Source organism: Schistocerca piceifrons, chromosome 2, assembly GCF_021461385.2.
Source record: "Schistocerca piceifrons isolate TAMUIC-IGC-003096 chromosome 2, iqSchPice1.1, whole genome shotgun sequence".
Classification (NCBI taxonomy): Eukaryota; Metazoa; Arthropoda; class Insecta; order Orthoptera; family Acrididae; genus Schistocerca; species Schistocerca piceifrons.
The window spans coordinates 688,381,062-688,402,205 of NC_060139.1; the positions used below are offsets into that span (position 1 = coordinate 688,381,062).

The 21,144-nt window shown below is 44.2% G+C and overlaps 1 protein-coding gene across 1 annotated transcript in view; it reads left to right on the plus strand.

Moving 5' to 3' along the window:
- The window catches only part of LOC124775097 (inositol polyphosphate multikinase), a 353,921-nt gene that overhangs the window by 173,677 nt on the left and 159,100 nt on the right, over window positions 1-21,144 (plus strand). The window contains exon 3 of the mRNA XM_047249914.1: window positions 4,102-4,206. The gene's annotated coding sequence lies outside the window, so the exon portion shown is untranslated. The remainder of the gene's footprint in view (window positions 1-4,101; window positions 4,207-21,144) is intronic.

The following is a 21,144-nucleotide window of genomic DNA, read 5'->3' on the forward strand; positions in this document are numbered from 1 at the left end:
GTAGTAGATGCCGTTTCAATTTGTGTTTTCCATGTATGTACGGACAAATACCATCCTGCAACATGTGATGTCGAGAACACATCCGACGAGTAATTTACATTACTCTTGCGACTTAATGTATTACTGGATAACGTCATTCGCATCATTATTTATTGGGGTTTGACTTCTCCTTTCCGAGCCCGTCCCTCGTCCTTGAAAATTTAATTAAAAATAGTAAATTCTTAAATAATTATGAAATTCACTACAACTGCATGAAAATTCACGTGGATCTTTTTTTCATTATATTGCCTCTCAAATGTCATATAAATTAAATAATGTGACCAGTGATAAAAATATATAGATTAAAAAATAAGTGTTAGTGGCATTCGAACCGTTAGCTCGTCCACGACCTTCTTGCTAAGCCCGAACTTGACCACCCCAACTTCTCGTGGGCGGCGCCTGCGCACAGATACATCTTGTGATTTTCTCGGAACTACGTGAGTAGTGCACCTTATTACTTGCTCGTTATGTTGTTTTAATAGCCTACTAAAAGTGTACAAAAATTGAAGTAAATCCATGATCCCAACGTTGTGGCCTCCCCTTGTATGTTGTTTTGATACGAAAAGTATCAGTTGTGGGGCTGACACCTTCTGTAATTTTTGTTCATGCCAGATTATCGAAATTTTCACCATGTGTTCTTAAGAAGATATTTCTTGGGAACTTAGAAACTTTTTTCATTATTATTATCCGTTAACGATATCCAGGGGTTCAACGTTACCGTACTTATGCGTATAAAATAAGCACCTAATATCCTGTCTGAGACGTAAATGCAGATTTAATTGATCTAGTGAATATGTGGCAGGGGTTCTGGGGTCAGCGCATGGGCTCTGAGGTCACCAAGTTTTGTTTTTTTTGTCGCCATTTTCCCATCAATAAAAGTTTATGACGCGCTGTGTCTGTGTAATGAGCACTTCATACCTATACAGACTGTCTTGACCTGGAAATTATTCGGTGGTACCACCTGGCGGCGTAAGCGCCTTACAAAAAATATCTTTCCATGTGAAATTCTTTGTACTTGCAAACCAAACGCCGCATTTTTTGGTACACGGAAGGTGTAGCTTAAAAATGTTGTGCATTATTATGTAAGGAAGTGTAAAGTGAAACTGTGTTGGATGGGAGACGATTTTGTTTAACCGTATATTATACATACTTCTAACATTCTGCGTGGTTTCTGTTTGTTCTAAGTCGTGTCTCCCTACCACTTTCGCGCAACGACGACGCTCTGAGCGTGTTTTTTAGGGAATTGACTAGTTTGAACCTGGGATCTGTTGCTGGTAAGGAGACGCCAGACCACACATGACAAGTAGAGTTCATAAGAGTTCAGTGAGACTAGCGATGATATAACCAAATACTTAATGATTTCAGCGTCAGCTCCACTGCACTCCCTGTAAAAGAATCTTGATACTAACTAAATTTAGTGGAAGGGGTTCAAGGCTTTCCTATTTTTAGTTAGCTGGTAAAATAACGTCGAAAAGCAGTTAAGTTTACCATTGGAAATTTTATTGTACTCACAAAACATTGTTTATAAATTGCACTATTGATAAAAGGAAATATTTTAATATAGGATGATAAAAACCAACTGCGTTCAACAATAATGTGAACGAATATTCCCTGAATGGGTTTCCAAGTTCTACAATGGATCGAAGGATGACCTATGCCAAATCACATCTATAATCTAGGTTTAAATTAAGTTTCACAAAAGAGAAAACTATCAAAATGGTCTACAGTGACCCTCAATTATCTTTAATTACTTATCTAACTTGTGGTAAATTACAGTGGCTGATGTGGCTTCTCAATAATTATATAACAGAAAAATCATCGCGTTTCAGTTTTTAACTTACGTAGCAAATGTGAATACCATGAGCTTCAATTGACGATCGACACTAGTATTACGTAAAAAGGGGATGTAACAGATGAGACTTCTGCAGTTCTGAGTGAAGCCTTATGCGCTCAAAAATGCGGCATCGCGTGCGTTCATGACCTTGTCGGTGTTCGTCTGGGGGCGGCGGCCGTCGCAGCTCCTTACAGCTCGCCGTCTCCGAACTAACTCCTTTCTAACTTCTCGTTACTACAATTTTCCGAAATTGGTTAAAAAAAAAACTATCTGGCTGTGTTTTCATCTGACCAATCAGGGTCTCAATGTTAACCTTAAGCTCCGCCTACAAAAATTCTGTCTATCCAATGAGAAACGTTATACTTTTCATGGTGGGGCAATGTTTTTAAAGTTTGCAACGTAATAGAGACGCGAAAAAGTCTGACGCTAAAACTTGCAGCTGGTGTGGCCCTTTTAGTGTTATCGTAAGATCTATACTGTTCTTCTGGAGGGCTCTATCTTTTAACATGGGCTGGGGGGTGGTCCTGGTGGTTACTTTTCGTGGTGGGGCAATGTTTTTAACGTTTGCAACGTAACAAAGACGCGAAAATGTCTCACGCTAAAACTTGCAGCTTGTGTGGCCCTTTTACTGTTATCGTAAGATCTATACTGTTCTTCTGGAGGGCTCTAGCTTTTAACATTGGCTGGGGGGGTGGTCCTGCCGGTTAGCTGGCGACGTGGGTGTCCGTCCCTTATCGTAGGGCCTTCTAGCTTAACACGGTTCTGCTCTCGGCTTCTGTTCTCGTTTCTCCCCTCGGAACTGCGTCTGTCTCACAGTGGGACGGTATAACATGCATTTAGGCATTCTTGTGTTAGTCTGTGGTATTCCATTTGCTCACTCATTACTCGTATTACTTTGGTTAATTTAATGTCAGGATTTATTCGGAGCTATGTGACATACTACTGGATTTGCTTATCATGTTAGGGTTTTCATGGAAGGTGTTGGATTTGCCTGACACCTTACATACTTATTTGTTGTTTATACGTGTAAAAGTATATAAATGAGGCGACATATGTAAATAAAATTGTCAAAACTTTACTGACCTTAGAATTCGTTTTATGTAAGCAGCAAATCCTTCGGGTATCAGGTAAAAGAAGGGAACTGGCAGAAAAATGCTTCTGCTAGAGCTCAAAAAAGGCGAATATGTTCCTCTTTAAAATACCTTGACAGACAAGTGTAGAACCAGCTGTCTCGTTCCTCATTCCTCCTTCCGTGTCAAAAATTTTGGCGTGCAAACATATTCACGCTTTTGTGCTGAAAGAGTCTAGCAGAGAGACTGTGAGACTGGGAGAGAGAGGAGCCGGTATCAGTGGGAGAGAAAGAGAGAGGAGACGGTGATAGTGAGAGAAAGTGGCAGTGAAAGAGAAAGATAGATGGATAAAGACAACAGCCATGGGAGCCACAGACAGACAGTAGCAGTAAAGGAGAAAGAGAGATGGATAGAGATAGAGGCACTGGGGGCAAAAGAGAGAGACGAGAAAGTGGAAATGAAAATTAAAGATGAGTGGAGACCATACATAGGATTGGGGGTCTGGATCCTCCCAGACCGGCGAACACCGACATGTAGATAAAGGGAAGGGCGCGTTTGGACCGAAATTTTAAACACCTGGGTATAGGGGAAAAATAAGTTGGCCACCCTAAAATTTTTGAGGTACTGAGATGGCAGTGAGAAGGAAAGACGAAAGGAGACAGTGTAAGTGCGAGAGGAGACAGTGGCAGTGGGATGCACTGTAAATCAGTGGGAGTAAAGGAGACGGTGGGAGAGAGACATATGTGTATAGACAAACAGAGACTGGGTAAAAGGATTTAGAATGCTCTGTGTTAAAAGAGTGTGAATACGTTCGCACGCCAAAATAGTAGAGGCAGCTGTCTCTCCATTTTTCTGTCACAGTCTTTTAAAGAGGAATATATTCGCCTGTTTTGGGAGGAGGGGGACCTTGAATATAACTAGCCTATGTGTGAAACCTAACTCCGGAAGTCTTTAGCAGTGACTCTCAGATAAGATCGTTATCTTGACTCTCTATCTCTCTGCCATATTAATGTGAGTTTTTTACTATCTTTTCGTAAATGAGTAGAAACCGCCAGCTTTTCATTTTGTATACTCTGTACAACCGTTATCTGTAATACACGAATATGATTATTTATGCATATATTAATATAATGTTTTGTTATTCTGGACATGTTACAGTCACCAGTCACCTGTAACGCTGAGACACAAAGAGGAGCTGAGAACAGCTCAGCACGTAGTGGGGAACTAGAAATAAGAAGTTAGCATCACAATCAGATCACAAAGGTGAGTAACAAACATACGAAATATATTGACTTATAGAAGTGGCAGTTATTAAATTTAGTAACTAGCATGTCACATCATGATTATTTTTTTAAATTCTAAAGTGTAACATAATTTTGCAGGCGAACAATTCTTAAAATAAATGAAGTCTTTAAAACAGCACGTGCGCGATTTTAGAAAGACCGATGATGACTAGAAAATTGGCTGTAAAAGTAACAACGTAATGAAACTTCCTGGCAGATTAAAACTGTGTGCCTGACCGAGACTCGAACTCGGGACCTTTGCCTTCCGCGGGCAAGTGCTCTACCATCTGAGCTACCGAAGCACGACTCACGCCCGGTACTCGCAGCTTTACTTCTGCCAGTACCTCGTCTCCTACCTTCCAAACTTTACAGAAGCTCTCCTGCGAACCTTGCAGAACTAGCACTCCTGAAAGAAAGGATACTGCGAAGACATGGCTTAGCCACAGCCTGGGGGATGTTTCCAGAATGAGATTTTCACTCTGCAGCGGAGTGTGCGCTGATATGAAACTTCCTGGCAGATTAAAACTGTGTGCCTGCAAGGTTCGCAGGAGAGCTTCTGTAAAGTTTGGAAGGTAGGAGACGAGGTACTGGCAGAAGTAAAGCTGTGAGCACCGGGTGTGAGTCGTGCTTCGATAGCTCAGATGGTAGAGCACTTGCCCGCGAAAGGCAAAGGTCCCGAGTTCGAGTCTCGGTCAGGCACACAGTTTTAATGTGCCAGGAAGTTTCATATCAGCGCACATTCCGCTGCAGAGTGAAAATCTCATTCTGGTAACAACGTAATGACACGTTATTGGCGGGCTTCATATTGGAGAGCAGTTGCTTTGATTCAGATCCTGTATCCGAACCAAACATTCATTTGCTGTTAACACTGGAATCGCTGTTGCGGATGTCTCAGTGCATTCGTAACTTTTGATATTTAGCAAGTACCTGTTCAAACTGTAGCTCGCGCGAAGAAAGCAGGCGATTGTTCTGGGCGGATGAAGGCGTCACTGACGAACTCTTCGTATAGGACACTCATGCCTACAGGGTGAAGCCCAACTCCACAGGCAAAATTTCTGATGTTTTTCAATAATATTTTCAGAAATGCCACCTGTGGTCTCCGGTGGTTTGTTCTAGAGTAATTGCGTTTCGTTTTATTTCTTTCCTTGATGTAGTTTTGTGTATGTATTGCACTATAAATGTCTGAACAAGAGTGAAAACGTCGACGGTGTGCGCTGTATGTCCTTTCTGGAAACAAACTCGTTGCTTTGTTCACGGTACTTTACTCTTAACCTTCGCCGGCCGTGTGGCCGAGCGGTTCTAGGCGCTTCAGTCTGGCACCGAACGCCCTCTACGGTCGCAGGTTCGAATCGTGCCTCGGTCATGGATGTGTGTGATGTCCTTAGGTTAGTTAGGTTTAAGTAGTTCTAATTTCTAGGGGACTGATGACCTCCGATGTTAGGTCCCATAGTGCTCAGAGCCATTTGCACCATTTCTTAACCTTCAAGCTTGCATTTGGTACTGCTCGGTCCTATCTGTTGCTTTGCTTACTGTACTTCACTTTCCACCATCAAGACTGCTTTCGGTACTATGTTTACTGATGAAGAATTTGCCGATATGCATCTTCTGTATGGGCCACTCAGTGCAGCGGAAGAGTGGTACAACGAAACTATGCTGAGCTGCTCCCGTAACGATGGGAACTACATCACAGTAGTTTTGCATATTTACAGAGGCGCCTGAGAGAAAACGGTTCCTTCCGCGTTAGAATGGAAGTATTGGCCATATGAGATATGCCAGGACAAAAGAGAGAAAGTGTTACACTCGATTGGTACAGTCATAGTGGCCAGTGGACTCTCCATGTCGAGTGGAGTTTGAAAATTGGTTCCTACAGCTATATGCAGGAAATTACAACTTTTGTGCATTCCTGTTTTTTACAGATAAGAGCATGTCTACAAGAAAGTACATGCTCAACAGTAGGAATAGCCATATATATGATGATGAAAACCCAAACATACTGCTATGACTATCCTATCTACACAAGTTCACTTTAAATGTCTGGATAGGTACTGTTAACAGTTACGTGGCTTCCTGATTAACTGATCAGAGTCGTGTTGAAACGTTGCTTCAACATGTCCGACAGTTCTCAGAAGGTCGACCGCTCTGATTTCGTCACCTTGCATCGTATCAACATGACTGGGTTCGGGACTTTTTTACATATATTTTGGACAACATTCGATTGGTCAGTGTGGCCCTGTTCCATGCCTCGCTCGGGCATCGCACGTGGCACCAAGGCTCTTTCTATTAAGAGTCTATTTATGAGACACTGGTCGATGCTCACATGGACCTGGTTCCTAAATGTGTCGCAGCTGCGGAAACAGTACACAAAACTCCTGGGTTTCTTGGCCGTGTAAGATACCCAGTTGTGCGTCACTGTTAAGCTCGGCCATGATCACGGTGGTCAACATTTTGAACAATGCCATACCTGTAAGGGAACAGTTCTCTATTTGTTACACACTGTACTATACACTGACAGAAGAAATTGAAAGCTCTGTGCCGAAAGTATACGTCTTTCATGTGAGAGACCCATGTGCCCGCCAGAAGGCTACACTACTACTGTTGCGCCTGCTAGTAGGCATGCGGAATCGCGTGTCGAGGGGCGGCCTCTCTGCAACTGGCTAGGACTGTAGCAGTCTGCCTCGGTACAGGTACATTCTTGAAGCGCTCATGAAACGCAATGAAACGCAAGTGGGTGACTTTGAGGCTGTTGCCGAACTGGGGAGTCTTACAGAGACCGTTTGCCGTTTTTTTTATGCGTGTTTGAATGTCGCACCCCTTCTTAGTCTCGTCATAGAAATGCCCAGAACAGGAGGGCTGAAAAAGCAATAGCATCCTTTGCTGCTTCGGACCACGTTAATAATTAGTCAAATGGTTTTGAACGGTCCCTGCTGGCTCCATCCTGTACACCAGAGCAAAATCTGCAGCCGCACTGCACTCCAAAGGGGCGGGATCTCGTTCAGTGAGGTTGATGGCCCTCCATACAGAACAGTTGAATCGTCCAGGGATGTCAGCAGAGATGTCAAGAGCGTCATCTTGTTTCTCACCACTCCGTCAACAGTCCTGTGTGGGAATCAACGCCTCAGGGAAGGGAGTAATTTAATTTACGCTCTTTGTCCGCCTCCGGTAGTTCAATGGTCAGCGTGACGGATTGTCAGTGTTCTGGTCCCGACTGGGTCGGGGAATTTTCTCCGCCCAGGGACTGGGTGTTGTGCTGTCCTCATCATCATCCTATCATCCTCATCGACTGCAGGTGGCCGAAGTGGCGTCAAATTGCGAGAGCGGCACCCGGCGAACGGCGTGCCCGGCGGCGGGGGAGTTAGCCATACGATGAAAAAAAAAGTCTCTGGACTGAAGACCACAACAGCAACAATGCTATCCCCTAAGGCTTTTCGATTCTTAGCGGCGATGTGTGTGAAAAGTTTTCCTCCATAAGAAAACCGCATGGTTTCGACACTGGGTGTCACGATTCTGATCTTCATCGGAGAGCAGTCAAAAGAAGGTGTGAAATATGAGTAAGAGAGGATGTGGCGACCTTCCCATTGTGTGGCGTTGGGCAGAATTGCAGCGAAATTTGGTGCCGACGCGACATTATTAACCCACATTACCCATTCACGTGAACGTCTGAGATCTGGTCTTTTTTTCGCATTTGTCAGCATCTTGCTGTTTGAAGCGTCGCCAAACCCGAGAGTGACGATGCAGGGCGCCATGCTTTCGCAACCTTACAGATCAAGGTTGTTGGCACCTTCGAGCCAAATTTCAAACTTCTCCGTCGCATTGGGAAACAATTACGGCGTTTCGAAAAAGCGATCCTTTAATTGTGTAGCACCAGTGTACGTGCCACCATTCGTAAAAATACCCTCGGCGACCCTCTTTACCGTAATTGCATTAAACAGCTACGGAATCATACCAGGAGCAATGCCAGAAATTAACGCAATCTGTAGAAATGTAAGAAACCGAGTAAAGTGCAAAATAAGAATGCGAAGAGTGTGCGCTGTATGAGGCGTGGTAACTGAGGGTTACGGTAGGCAAAGCCAGTTCAGCTCGCAGCACCTCACATTTTCTGCTAGAGATCTGCATATGTCACATCTAGACTACCGTGGATAAAAACCTAATCATGAGCAAGGAAACTGCCGAAAACCATAAACGTGCGCACCTGCAAAATAAGGGATTCCGGAATACAAATCCAACAGCCAACTGGATTTTAAGGGCCAACTGTGTGAGTGTGGTAATCAGTGGAGAAAGTTGTCAGGTAACATCAAACTTTCAACTTCGTCGCAGAAAAGATAGTTTGTGAAGGCAGCTTTCCTCCTCAAATGAATGTGTAATCTTTGTTAACTAGTAGTTTAGCTTAATTGTGAAGAGAAGTGAGTGAACTTTTTTTGTCTAAGAGTAATCCATTACATTTATAATAATTCTTCCATCCTAAAGTGTTACAGTATTGGGAGACCATTCAAAAATGGTTCAAAAGGCTCTGAGCACTATGGGACTTAACTTCTGTGGTCATCAGTCCCCTAGAACTTAGAACTACTTAAACCTAACTAACCTAAGGACATCACACACATCCATGCCCGAGGCAGGATTCGAACCTGCGACCGTAGCAGTCCCGCGGTTCCGGACTGCGCGGGAGACCATTCCATGGAGGTTTTGAATAACTGTGCTAGTAGCAGAGAGAAATTGCAACGTATCATAACGTTTAGGCTACCCACCGACAACAATGTTATGCATTTCCAACTAAGGTAATTTAATTGTAAGATACGGACAATTTGGTCCTGCGGTGCCCGGATTATTGCAGGAAAAGAAATGGCAAGAAGCAGTGAGAGATACTTTCCTATACACAGGTATTTCCGTTAGCCAGGGACACACAAATGCAGAGGGGACTATGCTTAACAAAATTTCTCAGAGAGTAAGAGAGTCACACTAAGTGATACAGACATTATAACATTACCTATGGTTTTACAGCAATATTTCGCTTCAGAGGGGGCACCATCTTCTTGAATGTTTGGTGGAAGTTCCGACCAGACTTGGTCACTATGTTGAAAATTAGTGTCACGTACCTGCGTCACTGTGAAATGCAGTGCAGCATTCTATAAAAGTTACTTGGCATGCGTAGTAATGTCTAACTTACTTTTTCAAGTCCCATCGTATGTTTGTTAGGCACCTTGCGAGCACCATGTAAAAAACGTGTCTACAAGCTTACGGTTGACTCCCTTGCATGTTTCAGAACAGGGAGGTTAAAGGAGTGGTAGTGCACAAAATAACGACGACAGGGTCGGTTAGCTTAGTACGATATCGCAACTGCTGCTGTACCATACTGGCAGAGTCTAACGTACGCTCTTCACTATTAAAATGTAGTCTAAGTTTACGTAAAGCGTATGCATTTCACTGGCGAATGGAGGCATTATCATATTATGTAATAGCGGAAGACAAAGCACTTCGGCCTTGAGGACGTATCGATCGCCTCTTACGGAAGGTTACCTGTTTCCCTACGAGGCGCGTGTAATGATGCACCACGGAAGCATCTCAAGTAAGGCTTACTTGTTATCTGTAAATTAGCGGGACGTTCAGTAACGTGTCTTGTTTAAATTATAATAAGGTGACCTAAGATATGAGACAAATCGAAAGTGGTAGGAACATCATAAAGTAACCTGTCTCAATTTGCGGACATCACAGACGTGTTACTATTGATCTCCCTGTTCGATGTAATATTTTGGTGCCACCTAAGGAACAGCTTCCCATGTGCAACTAAGCTTGTTTGGATTGCTCCTCCATCACACATCTCTCAGAGCATGTGCTCAGCGACGGGCAGTTGTTTAGTTTAGACGTAGGTTTACTCCCGTGGGTTGTAAGCATCATAATATATTTCATCCAATGGCAACAACATTGTCAAGAGAGTGTGATAGCTGGAACTCAGTTGTCTTTTTTAGCCGAAATACTTCCTTCGCTATGTTAATCGTTTTCCACGATGAGTAATTTGGAATTTTGCACGGAACTTCGATGTTACATTACCGTCTCTTTCTAGCATTTGTATTTAGTACAGTAGGTTCCACTGTGTGATGGACAGCATAACTACTATACTGATATTAGTGACGGTGTAGGTATCTTGAGTACTGCATACTGAGTAATAATGAGTGCCTCAAGTTCAATTTCAGCTAATGGAACAGATACATTCGTATTTGATGCTGATGTTGAGTAAGTGTGTAAGGAGGCCAAACGACTGAAGTTTTCAGTCTCCTATTCACCTCCACCCCTTCCCACACTAGGACAGAAGCATTGCATACAATCTGTCTGTGTGCAGCCGGCCGCTGTGGCCAAGCGGTTCTAGGCGCTTCACTGCGGACCCACGCGACTCCTACGGTCGCAGGTTCGAATCCTCCCTCGGGCATGGATGTGTGTGATGTCCTTAGGTTAGTTACGTTTAAGTAGTTCTAAGTCTAGGGGACTGATGACCTCAGATGTTAAGTCCCATAGTGCTCAGAGCCATTTGAACCATTTTTGTCTGTGTGCAAGTGTCAGAAAGTGTTATAAATATTTTCGTAGCGTTTCTCAGGCGGGACATAGGAACCAGACCGGTATTCACGTAGTGGGATGCGGAAAACCGCCTAAAAAGCACATCCAGATTGGCTGGTACCAATCCCTCGTCGTTAATCCACCGGGCGGAATCGACCTGGAGCCGGCTTACCTCCCTGTCCTGGAAGCGGTCACGTTAGCACGTGCCTCTTGTCTGAGTGCAGTTCTTCTTATAACATGTATAAGGCAGCAGAGAAACATAGGCCTACCACTTTCAAATACTGGAATTAAAATTAATATGGCCTCTGAAACGATTTTCATTATTCTGACATAACGTTTGTGCCGAAAAGTATGTCTCGTATATTTTAGTTAATCAGGTGAAATTATTATAAATTAGCTACATTAATAACATTTCAGCCAATAATGTTACTCTTTTCACGGGGTACGTTTCTCTGTTACTGGAGTGTCTGCACTACTCTGGTCTAGTATTTCTCACATTATGTAACTAGTGGATTACAGAGAGTGTGCGTGAACAAGTTACGGCATGTGACAGCTATCAGTCACATATTCTGACAAGAGTTTTATGAGGAGCTAAGTTTTAAATCCAAAGCCGTGTGCAGTGCAACAGCAGATTATGGACGCCTGTGAACCGTCTTCCCTGCCTAAGCCGTTGATCTGTACGAGCAAATTCTCATTTTAAAACCTGTCTTCCAATATTAATTTTCTGTACATTTTATTTTCCTAGAAGGAGATTTTGTAGGCAGTTTCAAGCTACCCTGAATACGAGTATGTGGCTTCACGATTTATTTCGTAATCTGTTTATTCACAAATCTGCTGTCAAAGTGATAAATATTATTGTGCTTATCTATTTACGATTTTTGTAGGGAGCTTCTCAGATTATGCTAACCTCACATTCTTATCGACTCTAATACTTGGTTTCTCCATGAGGAGTGTGGCAAGTTCGTCCGCAGCTCGTGGTCGTGCGGTAGCGTTATCGCTTCCCGCGCCCGGGTTCCCGGGTTCGATTCCCGGCGGGGTCAGGGATTTTCTCCGCCTCGTGATCACTGGGTGTTGTGTGATGTCTTTAGGTTAGTTAAGTTTAAGTAGTTCTAAGTTCTAGGGGACTCATGACCATAGATGTTAAGTCCCATAGTGCTCAGAGCCATTTGAACCATTTTGTGGCAAGTTCCACAACTGCAGATAAAACGTGGAAAAAATAGCTACTCCAGTTGCAGCACATTTTTATTGTAAAACACGATCTTTTTGCCACTATTACAGTAAAGTTATTGTTACCTTGCTCGCCGTTTGTCTCTGTCACTCAGTGGTATAACGTGCAATTCTGGGGCGCGTGTGGCGTTTCTACGTACTTCAGTGCTTTTTCCCCCTTCAGTTCCTCTTATTAAACTCGTGCTGTGCATCTCCTAGTGTACTGTTGTCACATTAGTCAGATCCTCTCAACCAAGATGGTGTCATTCTAATTCGAGGGGGCTACTGTTTGGCTCGTGATTCATTGAAGATCTGGCGTTGAAGGACGGCGCTTTTGAGTGCACTCATTTTCCAAGGTGGTCACTTCTCTCCAGTGTTTCAATCGGTAAAATGCGATTCTGGGAGGTCTGGGCATGTATTCTACACTCCTGGAAATGGAAAAAAGAACACATTGACACCGGTGTGTCAGACCCACCATACTTGCTCCGGACACTGCGAGAGGGCTGTACAAGCAATGATCACACGCACGGCACAGCGGACACACCAGGAACCGCGGTGTTGGCCGTCGAATGGCGCTAGCTGCGCAGCATTTGTGCACCGCCGCCGTCAGTGTCAGCCAGTTTGCCGTGGCATATGGAGCTCCATCGCAGTCTTTAACACTGGTAGCATGCCGCGACAGCGTGGACGTGAACCGTATGTGCAGTTGACGGACTTTGAGCGAGGGCGTATAGTGGGCATGCGGGAGGCCGGGTGGACGTACCGCCGAATTGCTCAACACGTGGGGCATGAGGTCTCCACAGTACATCGATGTTGTCGCCAGTGGTCGGCGGAAGGTGCACGTGCCCGTCGACCTGGGACCGGACCGCAGCGACGCACGGATGCACGCCAAGACCGTAGGATCCTACGCAGTGCCGTAGGGGACCGCACCGCCACTTCCCAGCAAATTAGGGACACTGTTGCTCCTGGGGTATCGGCGATGACCATTCGCAACCGTCTCCATGAAGCTGGGCTACGGTCCCGCACACCGTTAGGCCGTCTTCCGCTCACGCCCCAACATCGTGCAGCCCGCCTCCAGTGGTGTCGCGACAGGCGTGAATGGAGGGACGAATGGAGACGTGTCGGCTTCAGCGATGAGAGTCGCTTCTGCCTTGGTGCCAATGATGGTCGTATGTGTGTTTGGCGCCGTGCAGGTGAGCGCCACAATCAGGACTGCATACGACCGAGGCACACAGGGCCAACACCCGGCATCATGGTGTGGGGAGCGATCTCCTACACTGGCCGTACACTACTGGTGATCGTCGAGGGGACACTGAATAGTGCACGGTACATCCAAACCGTCATCGAACCCATCGTTCTACCATTCCTAGACCGGCAAGGGAACTTGCTGTTCCAACAGGACAATGCACGTCCGCATGTATCCCGTGCCACCCAACGTGCTCTAGAAGGTGTAAGTCAACTACCCTGGCCAGCAAGATCTCCGGATCTGTCCCCCATTGAGCATGTTTGAGACTGGATGAAGCGTCGTCTCACGCGGTCTGCACGTCCAGCACGAACGCTGGTCCAACTGAGGCGCCAGGTGGAAATGGCATGGCAAGCCGTTCCACAGGACTACATCCAGCATCTCTACGATCGTCTCCATGGGAGAATAGCAGCCTGCATTGCTGCGAAAGGTGGATATACACTGTACTAGTGCCGACATTGTGCATGCTCTGTTGCCTGTGTCTATGTGCCTGTGGTTCTGTCAGTGTGATCATATGATGTATCTGACCCCAGGAATGTGTCAATAAAGTTTCCCCTTCCTGGGACAATGAATTCACGGTGTTCTTATTTCAATTTCCAGGAGTGTATTTCGGGTGGCGGAATAAAAACCCAGATGGCTGAAATCACATTAGCTAATATGGGCTTACAGATGATCTTCATTTGGCAAGTAACAAGCTACGTACAAAAATATGAAAAGTCATTTGTGAAAAACTTTGCCCTTCGAGCCGTAAATAATTGCGAGGTATAATATACAGCTTACTTCATCTGGATCTAACGTGTGAACCTCTGTTACTACAAAATCCAAATGTGGCGCATATCTCTTGTAATGATAGAAGCTATCACCTTAACTGCTGATGTCACGACATCCATGTTTGATTTGTTTGTTTACGACAGCAGACATGGAACGAATTCGAAGACGCGGTCCTAGGACTGCAGCAGATCCATAGAGTCCATGTGACTGTGTATCAGATTTGCTGGGTAGTTTAAAGGGTAATCATTGTAAGCAAGCGACGTCATCCTCACGAAATGCTAGTGGGTATAATTAGAGATCGGGTAGTACATCTCTAGTCCGCCTGTCTGCCTCCGGTGCTGTGTGGTGAGCGCAGATGACTGACTCGTGGAGGATGCGTGTGTGATTCCCAGTGCTGCATACTTCCCTTGGTGGAAGGACTGTTAAGGGATGCACTAAGCCTCATGATGTCATCTGAGGAGCTGCTTGACCGAGCAGCAGCGGCTCCACGGTCTGGAAAGTCTTCAAGAAGGCCGGGAGAGCGGTGTGCTGGCCACATGCCCTTCCATAGCGCATCCACATGACGCCGCTAGGCAGAGAATGACACGGCGGCCGGTAGACATCCCTTGGGCCATCACGGCCTGGACGAGGAGTTAGTGTAGTACATCTGCATCTGCAAATCACTCTGGAGTGCATGGCAGAGGATACGTCCCATTGTGCCAATTATTAGGTTCAAATGGCTCTGAGCACTATGGGACTTAACATCTGTGGTCATCAGTCCCCTAGAACTTAGAACTACTGTAACGTACGCCGTTTATTGTCGTGCGCTTTTCCCCATGATATTCCAGTACTGGACCTTGAGCGTCCCAAAAAACCGTAAGCATCAGTTAGGGTCTTGAACTTTTTCTTGCGCGGCGAACTTGGATGTTTCCATTCCATACTCTGCCGTTTGCTCTCAACACGAACAGCAATGGTCTCAACACACGTCCCTGGGGTACACCTGCCAGGCTAAATTCTACAATTCGAAGCAACCGCCAAGTATTGTTGTCAAAAGCAGTTGTGTTGTTGCACGACAATGCCCGCCCGCATACTGCTCCCCACACTGCTGAAACGCTCCAGAAACTCAAATTTGAAGTACTGGATCATCTTCCATGTAGTCCCGATCTCGCCCCTTCTGACTATCACTTGTTTTGTCCACTCAAACAGGCATTAAGGGGCCGTCGATTTGCCTCGGACGAAGCACTGAAAGAAGCGGTGGATTCCTGGCTCGCAGATCAACCGAGAACCTTCTTTTATAAGGGCATCAGGAAGCTTGTTCAATGATGGAGCAAGTGCGTTGAAACGCAAGGAGACTATGTCGACAAATGATGTTCTTGCAAGTTTCCTACTTGATTACAATAAAATTTTATAACTACTTTGCGGATAATAATTGACTTACCCTCGCATACCAGTCTTGTCTTCGCAGCCTCTATGGAAGCAATACGTAGGGGCTGTAATGCATTTTAGATGTTTCTAGAAACTTTCGAAGTCTGTTTTTACGCGAAATTTTGCATCTCTCTTGAAGCATCTTCCAAGTCACTTCTTTTAGCAACTTCGTAACACACTGCGATGGGTCGAAAAAACTTATGACCATTCGTGCTGCCCTTCTTTTTATCCGTTTAGTATCCTCTTTTAGTCCTATTTGTTATGCGTCCCGCAAACTTGGACAATATTCTAAGACGGGACACGCGAGTGTTTTATATGCAGTCTCCTCTGTAGACTGATTGCATTTCTCTAGTGTTCTGCCAATGAACCAGTGCTGATCTGCGACTGAGCTTATGTGATTGTTCCATTTCATATCCCTGCAATGTGAAACACCCAGGTATTTGTATAAGTTGACCGATTCCAACTGTGAATCAGAGATTTTGTAATCATAGAATGGATACTACATTTTTTCGCTTTTTGAAGTGCAGAATTTTTACATTTCTGAACGTTTAAAGCAACCTTTTTGAAATCTTATCAGATGCTGACAATATTTGTGCAGCTTCTTTCAGGCAGTACTTAATTTCAGATAACTGCATCATCTGCGAAAAGTCTGAGGTTACTATTGATATTGTTCAGAAATCGTTCATAAATATCACGAACAGCAATGGTCTCAACACACGTCCCTGGGGTACACCTGAAATTATTTCTACATCCGTCGATGATTTTCCATCCAACATAACCTGCTGCGTCTTCATTAACGAAAAAATCCTCAGTCCAGTCACAAATTTCTCTTGATACCCCACACGATCATACTTTCGACAAGAAGTTAGATGCGGATAGGCACTTGGTGCAGGGAGTGGCAACTGACCCTTAACATAGACAAATGTAATGTATTGCGAATACATAGAAAGAAGGATCCTTTATTGTAAGATTATATGATAGCGGAACAAACACTGGTAGCAGTTACTTCTGTAAAATATCTGGGAGTATGCGTGCGGAACGATTTGAAGTGGAATGATCATATAAAATTAATTGTTGGTAAGGCGGGTACCAGGTTGAGATTCATTGGGAGAGTCCTTAGAAAATGTAGTCCATCAACAAAGGAGGTGGCTTACAAAACACTCGTTCGACCTATACTTGAGTATTGCTCATCAGTGTGGGATCCGTATCAGATCGGGTTGACGGAGGAGATAGAGAAGATTCAAAGAAGAGCGGCGCGTTTCGTCACGGGGTTATTTGGTAACCGTGATAGCGTTACGGAGATGTTTGACGAACTCAAGTGGCAGACTCTGCAAGAGAGGCGCTCTGCATCGCGGTGTAGCTTGCTCGCCAGGTTTCGAGAGGGTGCGTTTTTGGATGAGGTATCGAATATATTGCTTCCCCTTACTTATACCTCCCGAGGAGATCACGAATGTAAAATTAGAGAGATTCGAGCGCACACGGAGGCTTTCCGGGAGTCGTTCTTCCCGCGAACCATACGCGACTGGAACAGGAAAGGGAGGTAATGACAGTGGCACGTAAAGTGCCCTCCGCCACACACCGTTGGGTAGCTTGCGGAGTATAAATGTAGATGTAGATGTAGGTGCTACAGATTGAAATGCCTTTCGAATTCTAGAACTACTGCATCTACCTGATTGTTTTGATCCATGGTTTTCAGGACATCGCGCGGGAGAGGTGCGAGTATGATCATATGATCGATGCTTTCGGAATCCATTCTGGTTGGCGTGGAGGAGTTTATTCTGTGCTATATACCTCGATATGTTCGAGCTCAGAATATGTTCTAAGATTTTACAAGAAATGGATGTCTAGGATATTGGACGGTAGTTCTGTGGAGCATTTCTGCCACATTTCTTGCAGACGCGTGTGACCTGTGCTTTCTTCCAACTACTGGGAGTTTTGTTCGAAGGATCTAGCGTAAAGCCTAGTTAAAAGAGAGATGATGATGGGAGAGCTCTTTCAACGTCGCAAATTTCGCATGGGGATGATGAGAGTAAGATGAGGTGAGGGAGGGTACATGAGCACATAAGTGGCCATTATTCCCCTCCTCGCTCAATACGCGAATGGAATAGGAATGGTAATATTCGTACTGTACAGAGGTTTGCGCAGTATATACGTAGGAGTAGCTCAAGCTCTGCTGCGTTATCCAGTTGATGCTCACTTAATCGCTGATCTCCCAATACTATACTGTGCTCTTTCTCTGTCTGCGGATGTGGTTGCTGTTCTGTTCTTCACGTGAATCATCTCCAAAAGAAGTGCAGTCACATCTGAAATAGGCCATCTATTTCTTAAATTTTGAAATGAAGGAGCAGTCTCTTTACAAATCGTCCCCAACGGGATGTTAAATTCCGTTGGCGGTAAACCAGCAAAAATAAAGAATTTCCTGACGGCACACGCTGACGCTAAGAGCGTGACTATCTCAAAAATTCGTGCACAGAAAAATATTGCACAGATCAAGTTGCGACTTGATCGCTCAACATGTGTCAAATTTCCTTGATATCAACGGCATGTCTGATACTCCGCTTGCATGGACGCCGGAAGATAAGACACCTCACCTGCCGTCCAAGCTGTCCCTGACATATCTTTCTGGCTCCAGCTTCCCTCCCTCTCTCCTCCCCCCCTCCCACCCCTTTTCACCCTGCTACCGTCGACGTTCCTCCATAGAGGCCTATTTTTAAACTCTAAATTTCGTCTGATCTGCCTACTGATCGCGAGGTTCCAGAACAGCCAGTTTCCCTCTGGGCACTTTCCGTCTAAAAAGCCTCTTCTCGGAGCTCTGACCAAGTATGGCGGCGTGTTCGTCACGGCACCGCAGCCCAAATCTACGCCTGCGGAGCCTCATTTAGATTATTCCAAATCATTTAAGATATGTACTGGAGTTATTCCTTCATTAGGAGGACGATCGTCTCCTTCTGCGTTGTTCTGATCTCAACAGAGATTATGCTTACCTCCAGTGTTCTCGACGTTCTCAGTAAATCTCAAATACATTCAAATTGACTGATGTTATTTGCACAGTCTTTTAGACCTGACAATTTACCAATAATCTGACTTCTCAGAGCCTTTTCTGGTCACATTCCAATACACCTGTACATTTTCAACTCCTCCCACTGAGTTTTAACGTGAAAAATTCTATCTAGGATGTGAAGCCACTTGATGTCCTAGCGTGCATTCATTCGTCCGTGAAATTGAATAGCACTCCTCTTCTAACAAGTCAGATCTACTTACTTTCAATCAAAGTATGAAGTTCGTTCTGATAGGCATGTATTTCTACCTATCGGCCTCAGAGAAATATCTCAAGAAGCTTTGTTAATTACTGGTTAAATGTGGCCACTTTTGGTCGTCGTGAACAGAGACTAATCGTCCTAAGAACTTCTCGTGCAGTGAAGTGCGCCGAGTAGAATCGTCGCGTTGTGATTTTAATTCTCAATGTCCATTATACGCAGCTAAAGGCACAGAAATCAGTAGCGAGTTCCATTCGTTGTAAGATTATGACCTCAACAGTTATCAATAACTCACCGTTCGATAGCGCCAGCACACCACAGTAATTTTCTGCGGATGAATCTGTGTTACGTGAGTGAGTTATGGAGTTATGGTTTTGTGCTCCACTTTGGCGACTGTTTTTGTGTATTCGCAATTTATTTAAATGGAAATACATGAAAATACTCCAGTTGCTTGTTGTCGTGTTACGATCCATTCAAAAAATTGCCTCCGTTCAGAGTGGTCAGGCGGTTACAACTCCTGCATTAACGGTTATGCAAGTGGATATACTTCGTCGGAATACGCTGCTCTCTGACTGCCAGCAAACCCACAAATCGATTTCTGTGGACGTGGCATCACGCACATCCTCGTTGACCGCAGACAAGAGCCATGCGGGCGTATAGGGTTTTTTATGTTTGCCGTACAAATGGTTTTTTATTTGTTTAGACTCTCTGCACAGTTGAATCACTAGGCGCTCCACAGTGCCCAACTACATGTACCAAATTCTTCAGTCTTTATTTAAGAGTTGCCGCTATTAAAATGTATTTTCATTGTCGTCACGCATTACCCTATTTTATGCCCCTCAATTGGACGAGATACACGCGGTGTTTATACAATACACATTTCATGGCTAAACTTGTCTACAGTATCTGTACAGCAATACCGCCAAGATACTATTAGAAAAATGACCTTGGATTTCAAATCCAGTATAGTTTCAGAAGAACAATGTCGAAAACAGTTGTCATATTTTGGATAACAGCAGATAAGATTACGTTTTTAATGTGCGTCATACAGACTACACAGTATTTTTCGGGAAAAAATTGAGATATTAGCTGCAATATCGACAATTTAGAGAAAACAAAGTTCTTATCAACATAATACATTTTCCACAAGTGTTTCAGTATTTTGTGCATAACCAAACTTAAGAGTGGTAAAGAACCCACAGCTGACTAACTGACTGATTAAAAAGTAACATGTTGTACCCAGCTGTGTAAATATTCAAAAAATTCACTATAAACTTCAAACCACGTTGCAGATCTCTTCACAAAAATATATTTAACGAGGGCACCTTTTGTTTGATTTATCAGAATAGAAAGGTTCGTAATGCGGGTGACACATACGTATAGTCTTTTTTCGTCGTACTGTCGCCCTGTACTACTGGAGTGAGTTCCAGAGGCCAAATAATGAAGTTGATCCCTTAGATTGCTCATTAATCTCATAAATGTAGGGTTTACTTCGCTTTTTATCCCAAAGCTGATTATTTGCAAGTTATGAACTAATTCATTTAATAAGTACGATAAATATGGATTACCATAGAGCCTATGGAAAAAAAATCTGCTCTCAAACCAAATTTTGCGTTAATCAGTTTCTAGTTATGTCTTTGGTGCTTAAGTTACATTGTCGCGAAAAGCCGAAATTTTTCCGTTTCTTTTGATTGCCCTGTAGAAGGTGACAGAGTCACCAGGAAGAAAGCTGAGCAGTGCTTACGTTAGTTCGTATACCTGCCGCTTGTTAGATAGGCAACGGAGAACGGTTCGTCATGTTATGGACGGTGATCCGTAACTGTGAAAAGTGTGCCTGCGACATTCAAAGAATTACTGCTTCTCGCTGCCTTCGTGGTCGTGAGTTCGCGTCTTCAGAGTCGACACATTTCCCAGTTGGCATCCACAAACCAAAGCAGTAGTGCTTTGCTTTGTGGATGCCTAATTGCCATTATTTACTGTACAGCCAAGAACAGGCGTAGAAAGAAAACGGCGAGCACCTTTTGCTACGTGTACCTATAGTGACTGTTATATTTGTCTTAATCTTCAATGTGGATCCTCATTCCGAGTTACCAGAACTTTCCCCTTTCAAAGGGCGTATTTGCTAAAATAGTCTTGAAAGATTAATCTTCTGAATTCTGAACTGATATTGTTCACAGTTACCGCCTGAAATGGTCTTATGAGTTCTTTCGAGGTGCGATCTGTAGTTCATTTCTGTTGTTTTCTCCCCGTGGTGAGGTGGTTTTGATATGTACCCTGTGTGTGTATTTTCGAGTACCTATCCTTATCTAAATGAAGGGACCGAGAGATGTCTGGGATAAGATCAAAATGGTTGCCTTATTTCAACGCGCGATTATTGACCAAAAGTATTTATCAGCTCCTTGAATTATAATTTAGTACTGTTGATACTTTCATTGTTTATGCATGAAGTGGAGATTTTATCAACTCATTTAAAGAATAACGGAAAACTGTTGTGAAG